This window comes from Lutra lutra, chromosome 15, assembly GCF_902655055.1.
Source record: "Lutra lutra chromosome 15, mLutLut1.2, whole genome shotgun sequence".
Taxonomy (NCBI): Eukaryota; Metazoa; Chordata; class Mammalia; order Carnivora; family Mustelidae; genus Lutra; species Lutra lutra.
In genome coordinates this window covers 32,045,063-32,065,676 of record NC_062292.1, presented here as the reverse complement: position 1 = coordinate 32,065,676, position 20,614 = coordinate 32,045,063, and the positions used below count along the sequence as shown (strand labels likewise).

The window sequence follows — 20,614 nt, the reverse complement described above, 5'->3', positions numbered from 1 at the left end:
AAACAAACAAACAAACAAAAAAAAAACTTGTGATATTTAATTCAATTCCTTCTATCCAATATATCAGGTCAGGCTTTCAAAAAAAAAAATTTAAAGATATACTTAATGGTAAAAACAGTTTGATGAAACAGAGCAATCTTCATAACCAGACTCACATACAGCACAGACTGGAATTATCAGACTAAAAATTTAAAATAAATATGGTTAATATGCTAAGGGCTCATTAGGGAAAAGTAAACAACATGTAAGAAGAGATTGGTAACATAATCAGAGAGAACGGAAACTCTACAAAAGAATCAAAAGGAAACATTATAAATCAAAATCACTGAAACAGAAATGAATAATGCATTTGATGAGCTCCCCAGTAGATGGACATGGCTCAGGAGAGAAACAGCTTGAAGATGAGCCAATATCAACTTCCAAAACTGGAAAGCAAATACAAAGAAAAATGAAAACAAAGACGGAATAGTCAAGAACTGTGGGAAGCTACAGAAGTATAGCATATATGTAAAGGGAATATCAGAGGGGAAGAGAGAGAGAAAGGAACAGAAGAAATATTTGTAGTTGTAATGATCGAGAATTTTCCAAAATTACTGTCAGAACCAAACCACATATCCAGGAAACTCAGAGAACACCAACAAGGATGAATACCAAAAAAAAAAAAAAAAAAAAAAAAAAAAAAAAAAAAAAACTACACCTAGACATATATCAAACTGCACAGAATCAAAGACAAGGAAAAAATCTTGAAAGAAGCCAAAGAAAAAGTACCTCACCTATAGAAGAACAAGAGTAAGAATTACATTGGACTTCTCTTCAGAAACCATGCAAGCAAGAAAAGAGTGGAGTAGTCTCTTTGGATTAGAAACCATGTTCAATCAGATATTTGATGGTCCAGATTATTTCCTTCTTCAGATGCTAATGGGAGAGTCAGTAAAAAATTATAGAGAAAATGAGAAAAGATAACAATGGTGAATCCCAAATTTAAGTGTATATAATAATCATGGGGAGAGTATTTTTTTTTTGAGATTTTATTTATTTATTTGAGAGAGCATGAGTGGGGGTGGGGAGGGGCAGTGGGAGAGGGAGAAGGCGGCTCCCTGCTGAGTGGGGAGCCCAATGTGGGGCTCGATCCCAGAACCCTGTGAACATCATGTGAGCTGAAGGCAGACACTTAACCAACTGAGCCGTTCAGGAACACAGGAGCTGTTAAAAGTACTCATTCCCAGAATCCATTCCCTGAAAATTTGGTTAAATAAGTCTAGGTTATGGTCTGCAACCGGCCCTTTGTTTTACTTTTTGACAAGCAGTAATCCAATTAATCTAGTTGTGGATCTGTAGACATAACTGTCCCTGAAACAACTATGAAAAAGGCTAGGGGATCTCAGTGACCTATGGTGTTTTTTATAGGATCTACTCACTCACTGTATAAGAAATGCTCAAGACTACAAGTGTATTTAAGCTAACTTTGGTCAGTATTACCCGACCAATAAAAACCAGTCTTGGGTCAGAATTCCTCCTAACTCAGAACTGGTGGTGATTAAGACACCCCACAAGCATCTGTCTTGATGTGCTAAGAAAAAAGATGAAGTGGTAGGGAGTGGGTGAAGAAATCTCAGGGAGTGTGTGAACAGTCAGCAGAATCAGACAGGTAAAACAACGACTTTCTCCTGCCCTCCAACCCAGCCAAAAGATGTCCATGGATTAACGTCTGGAACCTGTAAATAGGCTACATTACATGGCATAAGGTAATTAAAGTTGCAGATGGAACTGGCTTAAATATAAAGAAATTATCCTAGATTATCCAGCGGGTCCAATGTAATCACAAGGATCCATTAAATGTAGAATAGGGAGGCAGGAGGTCAGAGTCTAGACCGGCCATCATTGGCTTTCAAGATGGAAGGGGACCCCAAGCCAAGGAATGAGGGCAGTCTCTAGATGCTGGAAAAGCCTAGGAAATGCATTCTCCCCTACAACCTCCAGAAGGAATGCAGCCTTGTCAACATACTGATTTTAGCCCAGAGAAACTCACTGCAGGCCTCTGACCTCTGAAACTGTACAATGCTATGTTTGTGTTGTTTTAAAAACAGCACACTTGTGCTAATCTGTGGCAGCAATAACAGTAAACCAATGCACATACTAGCAAATAACCTACCTAGAAAGAAACCCCATTTTCTTACCTGTATCCATTGGTCGCTCTGTATTTAAACTGTCTGTGCTGCCCTGGTGTCCACCTAAAGGTATCTTCGCTTGTTGGTCTGATAATTTCCCAGCACTGACAGATCTAGAAAGAAGGCATGATGTTCATAATGGAAAGTATACTTTATTTAATTTTATTTATTTATTTATTTATTTATTTACTTACTTACTTTCTTATTTGTCAGAGAAAGAGAGAGCACAAGCAGGCAGAGAGGCAGGCAGAGGCAGAGGGAGAAGCACACTCCCTGCTGAGCAAGGAGCCTAATGTGGAACTGGATTCCAGGACCCTGTGATCATGACCTGAGCTGAAGACAGAGGCCACCCAGGCATCCCTGGAAAGTATACTGTAAAAATCCCAATATTTAAAATAATAAGGGAGATTAAAGCCAAGCCACAAAAGGGTTAAAGGGAAGTCAGAGAATAAGGAGACAAAAAATAGGTATCAGACAATTCAGGGTAGAGATGAACTTCAATAACCCAAACAAACAAAAAGCATACATAGAACATTCAGGAAATTCAGTGAGGACTCTGTATTCAGTCACAGGAAGCACCTGTGGTTTTCACAGATTCTAAATGTATACAGTTCATATCATTACCCAATGGTGTAGACCAGCTACTAAACTAATTTGGTCTGGTTTGTCCTTATCATAGAAATAGATGTGCTATTGCAGTTTTCACACTGAAGGCTGGGAGGAAATGGTGTCTTTTACCTGCCAAACACCATTTTGTTCTGCTGCTCAGGCTTCTGCCTCTCGCCGCCTTGAGCTAGGAGACAATGAGGGTACTCCCGTGGCTCGCTCCTGTCTTTAGTCTGCCCTTCAGAGGGCCCGTGGTGAGTCACCATGGCTAGCTGGTTGGAAGACGCTTGCGTTTTAGGTATTTGAAAGGAGCTGTGGTCTGAGGAATCACATGCAAACTGGTTACTACCCTGCGTGCAGCATTCGGAATCGTCAGATCTAAGTCAGACCTCGATTCACATCCTGCCTCTTCCACTGACAGCCTCTGCGGCCATGGACAGCTCACTCGTTCTCTCTGGCCTCAACTTCCTTTCTTCAGGAATCAGTGGGATCATGTATAAAAAGCATTCGGCATGATGTACTTAGACTGTGCCTGGCTCATGGCAAGTCCTCCTTAAATGGTAGCTATTCAATATCACCATGAATCTTTTCTATCAAGCACAGTAGCCCCCATCGTAGCTTTGCTTTCTGTGGCTGACCCTGGTCTAGAAGCAGGTGATCCTCCTTCCGATACACCAGCAGAAGGTCAGTGGTAGGCTAACGCTGGGTCACATGCCTACATCACTCCCTCACTTCATCTCTCCACACAGGCCTGCTCCCACCTCACATCCTCTGCTTCTCCCTCTCCCAGTGCCCCTCCCGCCATCACTTGTGCTTTTTCTCTCTCTCAAATAAATAATTTTTTAAAGATGTTATTTATTTATTTATTTATTTATCACAAGCGGGCAGAGTGGGAGGCAGAGGGAGAGGGAGAAGCAGGCTCCTCACTGAGCAGGGAGCCTGATGTGGGGCTTGATCCCATGACCCCAGGATCATGACCTGAACTGAAGGCAGATGCTTAATCGACTAAGCACCCAGGCACCCCAATAAATGAAATCTTAAAAAAACCCTGCCCCATGATTATTATATATTATATATATTCTGGGTGTATTTTGAGAGAGAGAGACCACATTCACTTAACTTTCATTGTGGCCTATTATAACTGTTCTATTTTATTATCAGTTATGGTTATTAATCTCTCACCATGCCTAACTTATAAATTAAACTTTATCATACTATCTGTGGTTTCAGTCAACCGCGGAGAGTCTTGGAGCATATCCCCGGGGGACAAGGGGACTAGTGTCGTGAGCTCAGCTAAGCTACCCTACAGCACTGCGGACTCCGCATCACTCCATGTGGCCACGCAGCTGCAGGGCCTTAAACGGACACCGGCCCCACATGCAAGTGCAGGCCCTTGAGAGCAGACTGCGGTCACAAGTACATTTAAATTCTGGAGATGACTCCTTCAACACCCCTGGTGGTCTAGTTTCCCCCATCCCCCAGGCTTTCCCCTTGGATGTTGCACACACAAAGACTCCTGTGGAGCTTACTAGAATCCCATTATTTTTTGGCTCAAACTGACCAATCCTGCTTTAGCTCAGGAACCCCAAAGTCCTCCATCGCAGACCCTAATAAATGCATGTGCCTTGGGTCCTGTCTCTGTCTGCACCTGCCTGGACGTCCCCGTGTAGTCTCTTGAGGCATGCCAGGTACTTCTGCCAAGACACGTGAGCAACAGACTTCTCTGTTCCAGTCTCTCTGTGGTGGTCTGCTGCTGGACCTGAACTCACCACACAGCACCCCGTGCTCCATGTAACGAACGTTAACTGAACAAAGTCATCATGCCGACTAAAGAGCTTAACGAACACACCTTAGTAGCAGAGCCAGTGATGGTTGGTAAAGGAGTTTTAAAGAACCAGTCTGAACTGCAAGGAGAGGACCCCATGTGCTTGGTGGGAGAGGTTCCGAGGCTGCCGGGCCGACTGGGCTGAGGTGAATTGCTGTACCCAGCCCCGGCGTGGGATGGGCACATGGGGTCTGAGTGCTGCTTTCTGAGTTTCTGCTTGTTCTGGTAGATGTCAGTGAGGGTCGGGGTGTTCTGCAGCCTAGCGCTCGACAGGAGAGACTGTGGTGATGGAACCAGTGGCACTGGGGAACCTGCCACGGACACACATGCAGGTTAACCCAGAGCGCAGGCAAACACTGAAGAAGTCAGAGGACAGTACTTGAAATGGGAAGTCTAATGAATGTCATGTTCTTCAGGAGTTATTTTTAAAATTGTGTATTTGGCAAGAGATGATTTTGGGGATAGGTGGTAATGGTAGTGGGTACGTTAGCCGCTCTTAGCAGCAGCTAGCAGATAACTCTAATTAGCACAAGAGAACTACATCATAAATGATCAATGTCAATAAAAACTACAAAAACCTGGGTGCCTGGGTGCCTCCATTGGTTAAGTGACTGCCTTCAGCTCAGGTCATAATCCTGGAGTCCCGGGATTGAGTCCCACATCAGACTCCCTGCTCAGCAGGGAGTCTTCTTCTCTCACCGACCTCTCTCCTCTCTTGTTCTCTCTCTCTCTCTCTCAAATAAATACATATAATATTAAAAAAAAAAACTACGAAAACCTCTGTTGAACTGAAACCAAATGATTTCTACTTATGTGAATGCATACTTGGGGATATCAATGTATTACTCTCTTTTCTCACCTAGCAGCTAAAAGAAACTTTTCAAACCAATCCAGAATAACCGTTTATCTAATTAGATAATACACTTTTTTGGGATTTTATTTTACTTGCCTAAAAATCACAAGCATATATGGATAATTTAATTATTTTTATTAGTCTCATGAATGAAATTCATTTGCAACCTAAAGCGTCCCTGTTCTCCACAAAGAAAACCCTCGTCCACAGGAACCCTTGCCTCCTCAGGGGACACCGCAGTAAGAGCCTGAGAAATAGGGTCCTGATACGGTGAACAGCTGGAACGGCAAGAGGACTGCCCTGCACAGACCTTGTTGCCAACTTCAGGTCTACTAAGCCAGCCCGGAGCTCCAGATACAAATTCTTTTGAGCTTGTTGCAAGCCAAACTACCACCAATAATTTATAGGTATGGACCTATAACCATAATCTTCCCAAAAAGGAAACTGGAGTTTTTGCTACTGACCACTTCTAGCCTAATCTCATCCTAAATCTGGTATTTAATCTTTCAGAACTGGGTTCTGCCATCTCTGTGTGTGTGTGCATGTGTACGTGTATATATGCATAAGTATGCACATAGAAATAAATAAAATTAGTAGCAGAATGTTATAAATCTGGAGAAAGTCATCTAAGGTTTATTTTTAGGGAAACACAAAATATGAAAAACTGAAAAACTAAGAAAAGGTGCTTTTCTCAGTGACACAGGATTCCTTTAATTAGCCAACTCCTCAAATTCACATATAAAATTTGACTAATAAAAGTGTGATTTGCACATATCTTTTATATATTTTATATTAAAGCAAATAAACTATATTTCTTATTTATCTCATGCTAACTAGCAGCTGTTATCAAGAACAGTATTAAAGGAATGAAATTTCATTTTCTAGATTGGTTTTATTTCCTTTTTTTTCCCCCCAAAGATTTTATTATTTACTTGACAGAGAGAGAGAGACAGTGAGAGAGGGAACATAAGCCAGCAGGGTAGGTGGGAGGTGGGAGAAGGAGAAGCAGGCTTCCTACCGAGCAGGGAGCCCGACACAGAGCTCAATCCCAGGACCCTGGGATCAAGACCTGACCCGAAGACAGAAACCAACTGAGCCACCCAGGTGCCCCTATATTGGTTTTTATTATCTACACGACAATGACCAAAATTTTGCTCAGTTAATTAACTACTTGCAAGAGAAAAGATACCCAAAGGAGATACCTGATTAACTATATGATATGCTAAAGCCTATTAGACCAAGATCTTAGAAAGTAGGACAACAGATAGAGTATTTCCTATCAGTTCTATTCCTCTGGTAAGGCTAGAAAAACAACTCAAATCCACTTATAACAGGATTAAAATTATTAATATGCCAAGCAGATCTCCTACCTGATAAGTTTCTACTCCTGGATTTGTGACCCTGGGGATGCCCACAGCAGCACTGACTCAGCTGCTCCGGAATGGTTCCAACTGTGAGCAGGGAAACGGGGAAAGGAACAAGAGGTGATTCAAAACCAGTGCCGGAAGGAGCAGGTGAGCCATGCACCAGCTGCACCATGCATGACAGTTGACAAAGCCAGATGAGCAAAGCTTTATTTCAGCGGGCACTTACTGACCAGCGTGCTGGGTGCTGGGTGCTGGGCACACAACAATCTAAAGAACCGCAGAATCAGCCTTGAAACAAGAGCAGCAGGAAAGAGAGCCACGGGAACAAACCAATGCCTGCAACCGGTTGGTGACATCAGACCGAGAAGGAGCTCGTGGTGTTGGAGGCTGTGGAGCTGCATGGGTCCCAGCCAGTGGACAGCACAGCCGGCGGATGGCCCAGCTTCTGTCCTTCTGCATTCACCATGCTCCTGCCGCCCGTCCCAAGCCTTGCTCCCCGAGGCTGCACGCAGCCAACACCTGCACATGGACGCAGCATTCGTACAAGCTGGTTCAAGCAGGTCAGGAAATTTGGACTATCTAGAGCTTGGGGACACCCCTGGGGCCTGGCTAAAATGTCCTTAGAATTAATTCACTCTAGTCACTCTAGTCAAGGTTCCCTGACAGGGGTCAGGGCTGCAAGGAGGTCTGAAGGGGCTCCTCCAGAGCCCTCCTCTCCCTGCCCCCCGCACCCATCCCAGGCACCTCCCCCATCGTTCTGGCATGTCTCTGTGGCTCCCTTCTCTGCATCCACCTCTGAGAACCCAAACCAACCAGAGGAAGAGCTGGGAGAGCTCAGGGAGATGAAGCAGACAGGAGACGTAGGTCTGTAGCCAGGTGGTTACACAGGCAAGCAAGGTTAGAGCCCGAGGAGGGGCCTTTTCCTTGAGGGCAAGGACAAGGCTTGGCTCTTGTCTCAGGAGACCCTGAGGTGCCTCAGGAACTGCTGAGGGGGTGAGGGAGGGCCAGGATTTTGCTTGGGGAAGATTTTTCAGATAAACAGCAGCTTCGGAACCACTATAATAGGTGTGGTGATACACATTTTTTAAAACTATCATTATGGTGGTGTTTTTTTGAATCAGGTCTCCTGGGCATACTTCAATCCTTCGCACTCTGCCTCCTCTTGGAATTTCTTCCGTTCCCTACTCCTACCTCGGCAGTTTTGCCTGAGAGTTGAGCCCTATACAGGGGTATAAAAATTTACCTTTTAGAAGTAAATATATATATATATATATATATATATATATATATATATATATATATATTTATATGGGGCACCCAGTTTGAGACCTGCTGCCCCAGGGCCCTCTCTGCCCCCAACCCTGCTCTGCCCCACGACACTGATGCCATCTCCCTCAGATTCTGCAGTCTCAGCTGCTTTGGCCTGACTTGCATGTTTTCTGAAGTTGGAGCATTTTGTCTCTCAGTTCATGAAAATTGTGGTTTTAGGTTCGTTTTTCTCTTTGTTTGGGGTTTTGTTGCCTGGGCTGTGGGGCTGCTCATGCAGGGATCCCCCCTGTGCCTTGCAGACTTCCCAGGCGAGGTGGAAAGACCCAGGCTGAAGCTGCCACCATCTTCCTCCCAGAGCTGGAAGGCCCCCAGGGGACCCAAGCCAGCGCTGCTGTACACACGAGTGTCTCTTAATCCTCACAAATCTGAGTGGTCAGTAGGTTAGGTGTTTCATGCAATTATTATCTAGGGTTTCTGATTTTGTGCGTTTGGAGCCCAAACCCAGTGGAGATACTTTTTATCCATGAGATCCATTTTACATTTCCAACAGCGGTCCCGACAAAGACAAACGTATCTGGGGATGCTGACACAGGCCGGGGAGAAGGTAGAGAGTGGGCGGGGTATGATATGGCTCCCCGTCAGCTGAAACTCACTGCCATCATGAGCTCCTAAAGACAGTGTCATGTCAGATCTGTCTGTCAGATCAGGTGAAAACAACAGTTCCACTCTCCTTACCCAAAGGGGAAGGTGAGTAAGGCCTGGAAGACCAGTGGAGAGTCTTCATCCAACTGTCTGCACTGTGTCTGCAGGCACTGGGGAGCAGGATCCCAGCCGGAGGAAGCCCAGTGGGCTGGTGTTGGACCTTCGTACCAGTGCAGATCTGAAATGAAAAATAAAGTGACTCCCTCTCTGGCAGGTTCTGGGCTCTCCTTCCTTTTTTTCTAAAACTTCCTAACAACATGTCAGGGAGTAGAACTTTTAAAAATATGTAATATAATCACATGGAACAAATAGAAAATGTATAAAGTTATATGACATGAAGTCTCCCTCCCATCCTTATATTCTGTCTGCCTACTTCTCGACACTCCCTCAGTCCTACTCCAAAGGTTGCCACTATTTTTAGTTTCTAAGATATCCTTTCAGAATTCCTTAAGTCATATACAAGCAAACAAACTGAAAATATAATCTTATTTTCATCTTGTTTTAACAAAGGTAATGTATACCATACCAGCTATTTTTTTTTGTTTGTTGTTGGTTCCCTTTATACACTTAAAATTACTGAATAGCCCAGAATTTTTTTTTAAGAGAGGGAGAGAGAGGGGATTGCGGGTGGAGGGGCAGAGGTAAAGAGAGAATCTTAAGCAGGTTCCACACTCAGCACAGAGACCAACACAGGGCTTGATCTCACGACCATGAGATCATGACCTGAGCTGAAATCAAGAGTCAGATGCTTAAATGACTGAGCCACCCAGGTGCCCTTATCCCAGAGTTTTTATTTATAAAACTTGTATCTGTTGAAACTTACTGTATGAGAAGCTAAAACTGAAAAAACTGGTAATTAATAATTCATTAAAAGGAATAAACTTATTACATGTATTGTAAGATTATGAAAATTAATTATATTTTCCAAACAAAATAAATTTATGAGAAGCACGACACTGTTTTACATTTTTTAAAATCTCTAATGTCTGGCTCAGTAGTTGGGTTCTCAGAATTGTTTGTGCATTCAATCTTTTCTGTAGCACATATATGGTGGGACACACATAGAGAAAATCCAGCCTTACACAGACATGTAGCCAGAAAAGGGAGGAATATTTTGGTAGTCTTTTCAGATTTTTGTGAAGCTTGTCTTTGAGACTACACCAAAACTCACCCATTGGACTCCTGGATGATCTAAAAGAATCATTGCAATGTGGAATCTGAAACCATGCCAATGAAATTTTGTTTTATACTAGGATATCATGTGCTTGGACCAGATTTTTTATCCATGCAGGATTTTTAAACACTTGGCATTTTGAATGAGTATATGCAGATATTCCAAATGTTGACATATCACACAATATCAAAAAGTCACATCCATAACAAAATATCACCACAAATCTTAACAGAAGTGGCCATCAAGGCATAAGAGAAGATGTCAAGATCACAGTGGTGAATATGGTGAGTATATTTTAAAAAATTCTAATTCTTGCTCAAGAGCTCAAATTTTATGTCACTTGTTTTCTAGGAATGGCAGACTTCGTTCAACTGTTTTCAACAAAATGGCTGCCCAATGCCCACAACTGATAGCTTGTCAGCTGTTCTTCCATGAAAAAATGGTGTTCCATGAAAAACAGGGTGAGTTCAACTTGCAACTGAAACAATCATGCAAGTGCTTTTCCTTAAGAGAACTACTCCAATGTGCACCAAAAGTGCTTTATGCCCATAAGCTACTCAAGGTTGTGATTTTCAAAGAGAAATAGTAACTTTTACTGCTTCCTTAAAGACATTCTTTGGTACCACTACTGTGTGGTGGTAAAAGATATGAAATACCACAGTGCATTTGGGTGCCACTACCTTGATGCATTTTAAGGCACTAGCAGTTTGCACGTCATTGTTTCTGTATCATAAGTGCATATGTCAACATAGTGAAAAAAAGCCAATTGTGTCCCAGTATCTTTATGAAAATAGTCTTGACCTCATGAACCTTTCAAAAGGGAGTCACACACAAACCACACTTTGAAAACCACTGCTAATTCTGCTATCACTTTGCTTTTCTTATTTTATAATATATTTTGGAAATTTTTCTACCTCAGTACAGAGAGAGTTTCCTTCCTCTTCAAGGAAGGTTCTCCACTGTCAGACAGATGTTAAGGACTCAGTTGCTTACTGGTGGGCACTTGGCTTATTTCTCATCCTCTGCTATTATCAAATTAACAACCTGTATATGTGTAGCTTCATACACAGGCAAGGACTGTATATCTACAGAGCAAGTTATCAGAAGTTCAAGTGCTGGCTCAAAAGATACATGCATTAACAATTTTCACAGGTTTTGCTCCAAAACATCCTTTGTAGAAAGCTCTCATGAGTTTTCATCTCATCCTATGACAGCGTGAATCTTTTTCCATTCATTGAATTATGCATTTGGAGAGCCCTTTTAATCTAAAATCTTCTACTCTCCAATTCTAGAAAATTTTTCTTGATTATTTCCTGGAAATTTTCTTCTTCAACTTGTTCTTTCTGGAATGCCCACCTTCTCTAATGTTGAAAGAATATTTTTTATTCATAGTTTCCATCTTCTTTATTTAATTGATCTATTTCAGATACAGCCTCAACTTTGTCTTTCAACATTTATTTTTATTTTCTTCAGTTATATTTTGGAATGTCCAAGAGGTCTTTTTGACATTGATTGTTTTCAACAGCATTCTGTTCTAATTTACAAATGCAGTCTCTACCCTACTTCTCAGGGTACACATTTTCTAAATAAGTTTTCTTGTCTTTGCATTCTTGCTATTTAGTCCAGATTGCACTTTTTTGTCTTCAGCCTTATGCTTCACTTGCAGCCCTGCCTTCCCTGAGGTCTGGTGGCTGAGGTCTCGGGGGCACCACAGGGCACTCTGACACTGGCCCTACTATAGTGGGACCCCCTTTCATCTTGTTTCTGTTTTCCAGAAAGGTGCTGAAACCTCCCATCCACTGAGCATGTGTTCTTACCTGACTTACCTTTGTGGACTTAGACCTTTTCATTCTTCCTACCTTAGTGGGGTTTCAGGATGTAGAGGAAATAAATAATATGTAAATGATCTGTACAACCAGTGAGGTTTCATCTTTAATAAGTTCTTCCTTAATTCTTAAGAATTACTATATATACATATCCTACTATATCATCCAGCTAAGCTTAACCACCATTTAAATAGAATTATTATAGGGGCGCCTGGGTGGCTCAATGGGTTAAGCCTCTGCCTTTGGCTCAGTTCATGATCTCAGGGTCCTGGGATCAAGCCCCGCATTGGGCTCTCTACTCAGTGGGGAGCCTGCCTCCCCACCCCCACCGACTGCCACTCTGCCTACTTGTAATTTCTGTCTGTCAAATAAATAAATAAAATCTTAAAAAAAAATAGATTCATTACAGAAGATTTTTATTCTTCAGTTTTGTACACCTCCATGATACACACAGGTAAGAGATTATGTTAAACCATGGAAAGTAACAGATCTTTCAAAAACAACAAATTTTTTAAAAGAAAAAGAAGGAAAAAAAATACTCGCTTACCTTGGAGAACCATGTAGATTTGTGCCAGAGCTGGCAGGAGATGTGAGATTCTGTTCTATGCGCTGATAATTCCTTATCTGCGTAGGAACTGGAATTGGTGCTGTCTCACTCTTAGGCGACATAGTGGGCTGACACTGACTGCAACGATCATGGATTGAGAAAGGAAAGAAATCCAAGTGACTGTTTCTCTTTCATTTGACACCTTGGTGATATTTAGAGAAAATTCTAGAAGAGACCAAATGATCACATTCATGTGAATAAAAAATGACACTCTCAAAAATAAGGCAAAAAAAAATCACACTGGAACTCTTCAGGCATTTATAAGCATTTTGGGACTAACAATCATAATAAGAACTAGAAAAACATTCCTCTACAACAGTAGAAGTCTGTAGGCTGGCAAATTTCTATTTCATCTGCTCATGTTCTGCTATTCATTATTATGTGAGGAGAAAAAAAATATTTCTAGGAAAATATGCTGGGTAAAAGAACAGGAAGTTCAAGAGCAAAGATGACTAGAATGTTTACAAAAGTCATGAATGCAGTAAGCATTCCCAAAGAACTCTGACTTTTAAAAAGATGAAAATAACACTGTACAACTCTCAAAGCACATGACCGGTCTGAGGTCCAGATGCTGAAGTGTTAGTACTGGGTTTCTGTAATAGCCTCTCTCCTTGCTTTTCATAAATTTGGAAACAGTATGTCCTTTCAATTCAATCTACAACCTATCAAAACATCAGGGACAATACTGGACCTTAAAAAAGATGATTTATTTCATTCTTCTGTCTGTCTATAATACTAAAAAAGCCCCATGAATCTAAAATTTTTTTCTCAAATTACACTGCAGATACAAAGAGATCAGAGATCTAGTTAGCTAACAAACAGTATGATTATCTTTTAAAGTGTGACTTTAGGGCTTTCTGAACCATTAGAGTATCTCATACTTAAATAAAAAGAAAAAATCTCATCATAGAGATCATAGCTGCTTTCCCCAATAGCCATTCACCCACTCTTTCTTACTAGCAGAACTCAAATTTTATGGAAGGTGGTGATTTGCTCAGTGAAATTATAATACATCCCAGACTCCTTTGCAGCCATCTCTCTCTCTCCGTCAGTAAGGTCTAAGTAGAAGCCTTCTATCCATTCTTCCTCTTTCCTCCTACCCGGAACGTGGTACACTTGCTGGAGCTTCAGCAGCTACCTCTAAACCATGAAGAACTTGCCAAAAGAACTGGAGACAAATTCCTTGAGCCACAGAAACGAAGGCAACAACCATTTATTTTGACTTCTCATCTTGCGAGGAAACTACATCTTTGGTGTTAACCACGCTGTGGTCGGGACTGTTGTTTCTAGTTTTTAGTCTATCAGCTCTACTCTTCATTTAGGTAATTCCCATTAAGTATCATATATTTATTTATCCACCCATCCTTCGGTACTAAGGTACAGTCGGCACCCAATGTTATATTAGTGACAAGTGTAACATTAACTATCTTTTAAATACAATGATTTGTGCTTTTAATATTTATATACCTGATTGTGAAGTTGATCGATAACCTGAAAATTAAAAAAAAAAAAAAAAACAAAAAAAACAAAAAACTTCTACTACTGGAAACTAAACAGCATTACAAAACTTTACTCGCCAACCACAGTGCCTGCAACCCAGAGCACACAGGCCTTAGAGCCCAAGTTCCACTGAAAGGCCAACCAGTAAGACCATCAAGGATCAGAATGTGAAGGAAGAAATATCATCTTTCTACAGTCTCACTTCAATGAGTAAGTACACTGTTGGTGTACATTGAGGGCTTTTAAAAAATATATACATATTCAAGCTCTGATATTTTTCCTGTACTAGTTAATCACCAAAGGAAAATTAGAGTGGAATAAAACTACCCCAAGAAGTAAACTTAGCAACTTCATACATAATTCAAAGCCCCTGTCCAAGGGAATCTCAGGCAATCCTCCCCCAGCATGTGAGGATGTGAGCAGCCATGCCAGGTGTCCTATAAATCTGGTCTGTCCAGACAGAATCTCCAAGCAGACTTGCTCCATCTACACGGTCTTCCCTGGAGAAATTCCCAGAGCTCCAGCTAGCTAAGACCACTGCAGCCACTTTTCTGTCTAGCTTTATATTAATAAAACGATTCAACCACCACCTGACTCCCTAAGCCCAAGGTGAGGAGAGGGCAGGTCTATGTAGGCCCCGAGTCTCCAGCACGAGTGGAAAGTCATCTTTGACCTGCATTGAATACTAGAAAGACTAAGCAGTCTGCCCAAAATACAATATGCTGTTATTTTATTGAAATGAAGAATTTTTGTCTAGAGGTCAGACATTTTCCTAAAAGGAAATGCAGTGAAATATTTCAAAATAATTTCAGTAAAAGTGAGGTTCTAAGGGAAGAATGAGATATACTACCACTAACATTATAAAAACTGGCCTACAAGGTGATAGTTGTTGGGACATGGAGCTCCAGGATTTTAATGGCTCTGCAGAGAATATATCTTGTTCCTGCATCAGACCATTTTGATTTTGCATACAGCATAATTTTAATGTATTTGTAATAATCTGTTTCCACATGCACTTAATAGCCTGTGGTAGAGTGTATGATTTTTTTTCAAACTACTCACTACCTCTCTCTAAACCCCTTTCTACAGCCCCTAGTGTGTGTACTCCTGCCACAACCCCTGGGCAGCAGGCTGAGAGAGCAGCTCCCATGGGGGACATGCTGTTCCCTCTGCAGAACAGAAGCTGTCAGAGCCATTATACAGTTCTGCTATCACTATTGTTTCCCTCTCTTGGAAGACCGGTATGTCCCAATTCTTGTATAGAGTCTAAGACAAAAGTAACAAAAAAGCTATAGATCTGTGTGATTATTAGGAACACATAAACATGCAATTTGTGACATCAGGAACATAAGGGGGAAGGGGAAGTAAACTTCCATATTCTCTAGAATTTTTGTATGCAACTGAAGTTCAGCTTAAAATGGATTGTTGTAGCTTTTTTTTTTTAAGATTGTATTTAATTATTTGACAGAAAGACAGACAGAGAGTACAAGCTGGGGAGCAACAGGCAGAGGGAGAAGTAGACTCCCTGCTGAGCAGGGAGCCTGATGTGGGATTTGATCCCAGGACCCTGGGATCATGACCTGAGCCAAAGGCAGATGCTTAACCAGTGGAGCCACTCAGGACAGGTGCCCCATGGACTGCTATATCTTTTTTTTTTTTAAAGATTTTATTTATTTATTTGAGAGAGAGGGAGATCACAAGGAGGCAGAGAGGCAGACAGAGAGAGAGGGTAAAGCAGGCTCCCCGTTGAGCAGAGAGCCCAACTGGGACTCGATCCCAGGACCCTGAAATCATGACCTGAGCAGAAGGAAGAGGCTTTAACCCACTGAACCAACCAGGCGCCCCTTAATTTAAATTTTAAAAAATACTTTATTTATTTATTTGAGAGAGAAAGAGAGAGAGCATGAGGGGGTAAGGGTCAGAGGGAGAAGCAGACTCCCCACTGAGCTGGGAGCCGAGAGCAGGACTTGATCCTGGGACTCCAGGATCAAGACCTAAGCCAAAGGCAATCACTTTACTGAGCCACCCAGGCACCCAATAAATCTTAAAAAAAAAAAAAAGATATTCCATGCAAATAGTAACCAAAGGGCAACAGGAGTGGCAATATTAATATCAGACACTTTCAGCCAAACACTGTTACAAGAGACAAAAAAAGACATTACTAAAGGGTCAATTAATCAGGAAAATATAACAATTATAAATATTTATGCATCAAACATCAGTGCTCTGAAATATATGAAGCAAGTATCAACAGAATTGAAGGGAGAAATGCACAATTCCACATTAACAGCTGAACAATTCAATACTCTGCTTTCAATAATGGACAGAACAACCAGATGAATGAGCAATAAAGAAACAGGACTTGAACAATGCTCTAGACCCTGTAGACATATACAGAACACCCTTCCCACCACAAACAGAAGAATATACATTCTTCTCAAGTGCCCACGAAACATTTTCCAGGATAGATGACATATCAGGCCACAAAACAAATCTTAAAATTTTAAAAGACTGAAATCAACAAAGTATCTTTTCCAATCATTATAGATAGAAAGTAGAAATCAACAGAAGAAGGAAAACTAGAAAATCCACAAATACATAGAAACTAAACAACACACTCTTAAACAAACAAGAGGTCAAAGAAGAAATCACAAAATAAATCAGAAAATATCTTGAGAAAAATGAAAATATAAACACAATATACCAAAACTTATGGAATACAGCAAAAGCAGCACTAAGATAGATGTTTATGGCTGTAAATGCTAACATTTAAAAAAAAAAAAAAAAAAAAAACCTCAAGTCAAAAACTTAACTTTACCCCTCAAATTATAAAAAGTAAAAACTTGGAGCACCTGGGTGGCTCAGTCAGTTGGGCATCCAACTCTTGCTTTTGGCTCAGGTTGTTATCCCATGGGTTGTAAGATCAAGCCCCACGTTGGGCTCCATTCTCAGCAGGGAGTCTGCTTGAAGATTCTCTCCCTCTGCCGCTTCCCCCACTCACACACACTCACTCTCTCTCTCTCCCAAATAAATAAATCTTACAAAAAAAGTATAAACTTAACCCATTTCCTTAAAAAAAGGAAATCATGAAGATTAGAGCAGAGATAAACAAAACTGAGAAAGCAGAAAAATTAAACTAAGAGTTGGCACTTAAAAAAATCAACAAAACCAACACTTAGCTGGGTTAAGTAAGAAAAAGAGAAGACTCAAAATCAGAAATGAAAGAAGGAATGACGACTAATGCCACAGAAATAGAGAGGATTATAACAGAATACCATGAACAAACAAGTGCTTGCCAACAAGTTGGATAACCTACAAGAAACTGATAACTTTCTACAAACACACAGCCTACCAAGTTTGAATGATAAAGGAAGAGAAAATCTGAATGGACCATAACTAGTTAAGGAGATTGGATCAGTAATCAAAAGTTCCCATTACCAAAAAAAGCCCAAGACCAGATGTTTCACTGGTGAATTCTACCAAATATTTAAAGAATTAGCATCAACATATTTCAAAATCTTTCAAAATATTAGAGAGGAGGAAACACTCCTGAACTCCTTCTGAGTTCAGCATTACACTAGTACCAAAGCCACGCATAGATACTACCAAAAGACAAAAACAAAAACAAAAACAAAAAACCAGAACAGTTCCTCTGATGAAATTTGATGTAAAAATACTCAACAAAATACTAGCAAACCAAATTCAACAATACATTGAAAGTATCATGTATCATGACCAAATGTGATTTATAATATACCTACATTAATGGAACGAAGACAAAAACCATATGACCATGTCAATTCATGCAGAAAAAGCATTTGACAAAATTCCAACATCCTTTAATGATAAAAAGTATTCAGCAAACTAGGAATAAAAAAAATTACCTTGACATAAAAAAAACACCATATATAAAAAGCCCATAAGTAGGGGCACCTGGGTGGCTCAGTGGGTTAAAGCCTCTGCCTTTGGCTTGGGTCATGATCCCAGGGTCCTGGGATCGAGCTCTGCATTGGGCTCTCTGCTCAGTGGGGAGCCTGCTTCCCTTCGTCTCTTTCTGCCTGCCTTTCTGCCTACTTGTGATCTTTGTCTGTCAAATAAATAAATAAAACCTTAAAAAAAGCCCATAATTAATATCATATTCAATGGTTAAAGACTGAAAGCCTTCTCTCTATGATCAGGAATAAGACAAGGACGCCTGCTCTCACTGTTCCTACATAGAATTCCTAGGCAGAGCAATTAGGCAAGAGAAAGAAATAAAAGGCATTAGAACTGTAGTGGAAGAAGTAAAATTATTTCTGTTCATGGATAACATGATCTTAAATGCAGAAAGCCCAAATGATTTCACACAAAAAAAGCCATTAGAACTAATATATTCAGCAAAGTTGCAGTATATGAAATCAACAGACAGATATAAGTAGCATTTCTATACACTAACAATGAGCAATGAAAAAAGGAAATTAAGAAATCAGTGCTATTGGGACACCTGGGTGGCTCAGAGGGTTGAGCCTTTGCCTTTGGATCGGGTCATGATCTCAGGGTCCTGGGATCAAGCCCCACATCAGGCTCTCTGCTCAGCGAGGAGCCTGCTTCCCCCTCTCTCTCTGTCTGCCTCTCTGCCTACTTGTAATCTCTGTCTGTCAAATAAATAAATAAAATCTTTAAAAAAGTGCTATTTACAATAGTATCAAAAAGAATAAAATACACAGGAATAAATCTATTTACAATACTTTTTGTAATACTATTTTTTCACAATTTTTATAATACATTTTACAATGCAATACTATAATACTTTTTTGATACTATTTACAATAGTATCAAAAAGAATAAAATACAGAGGAATAAATCTAACCAAGGAAGAGAAAGTCTTGTATATTGGAAACTACAAAACACTGCTGGAAAAATTATAAATGACACCCTGTCTTCATTGACTAGAAGATTTAATACTGTAAAGATGTCAATAGCACCCAAAGTGATCTATACAGATCAATCCTATCCCTACCAAAATCTCAATGGCATTGTTTCGCAGAAATAGAAAAATCTATTCTGAAATTCATAAGTAATCTGCAGGGACCCTGAATAGTCAAAGCAATTTTGGAGAAGAAAAACAAAACTGGAGGTTTCATACTTCTTGATTTCAAATCTACAGTAATCAAAACAATATGGTTGGCATAACGACAGACACAGAGACCAACAGAATGGAATAGACATCCCAGAAACACACCCTTGCATATATGGACAAATGATCTTCAACAAGGATGCCAACATCACTGGATGGAGACACAAAAGACAGTCTCTTCAGAAAATGTGAAAACTAGGTATCCACAGGCAAATAATGTAGCTGGACCCTTACCTTATACAATATACAAAAATTAGTTCAAAGTGCATTAAAGAGCTAAATATAAGACCCAAAATTATATAACTTATAGAAGAAAATACACGAGAAATGATTCATGACACTGGATTAGGCAATGACACCAAAAACACAAGACAACAGAACAAAAAAATAGACAAATGAGACTACATCAAATCTAAAACTTCTATGCTCAAAGGACACATCAACAGAGTGGTTAGAATATCTTTGGGATGGGAGAAAACATCTGTAAATCATATATCTGGTAAAGGGTTAATATCCAACATATATAAAGAACTCCTACAACTCAACAACAAATGATAGACAAATGGCCAATAAGTATATGGAAAGACACTCAAAGACCACTAGAGAGAATAGCAAATTAAAACCACAATGAGATATCACCTCACACTCATTAAGATGGTTATTATAAAAAAAACAAACACTTGTTATACAAGTGTTGCTGAAGATGTAGAGAAACTGGAACACTTGCTCATTGTTGGTAGGAATGTAAAATGGTAAAACCACTATGGAGAACAGCATGGCAACTCCACAAAAAATTAAAAATAGAAATATCATATGATCCAGCAACTCCAGTGTTGGGTATATATGCAAAAAAATTGAAAGCAGGATCTCAAATAGATATTTACACATTCACATTTATAGCAGAATTACTCACAATAGCCAAGAGGGAGAAGAAATCCAATTGTCCATTGACAGATGAATGGATAAACAAAACACAGTATATACACAGAATGGACTATGGCTCAGCCTTAAAAGAAATTTTGACGAATGCTACAACATGGGCCAACCTTGAAGACATTATGATGACTGAACTAAGTCAGTCACAAGAAGATACATATTATGTATTCTACTTATGTGTGGTAGCTAAAGCAGTCAAATTCATAGAAAGAGAAAGTAGAACAGTGGTTACCAGCACCTAGAGGTGGGAGAAATGGGGAATGCTACTACATAATGAGTACTGAGTTTTAGTTTTGCAAGATGAAAAAGTTCTGGAGACTGGTTGTACAACATTGTGAATATACATAAAGCTACTGATGTGTAAACTTAAAAATGGGGAAGACAACAGATTTTATGTGCTTTTATCTATAATTTAAACTGTTTGAGCCCCAGACTGAGCTGGGGGCAGGGAAATACCCAACCCTAATGCCCTAGAGCCATCCTGTCCCACCTTCAGGCAGGAGAAAGAAACTGGAAACATGTGTGAAGCCCACAGACCAGAAACCTAGGCTCACTAAAGTACTGAGACCCAATCACAGAACACTTCCCCCTGCCCCCACAGCTCCCCATCACATTTCCATAAAACCTACTTACGGCAGTTCTTTTTACCCAGGACATCCTGTATG

At 40.4% G+C, this 20,614-nt stretch overlaps 1 pseudogene; it reads right to left on the bottom strand.

The window, feature by feature from the left end:
* The window catches only part of LOC125085569 (serine/threonine-protein kinase ULK2-like), an 83,937-nt pseudogene that overhangs the window by 13,073 nt on the left and 50,250 nt on the right, over positions 1-20,614 (bottom strand).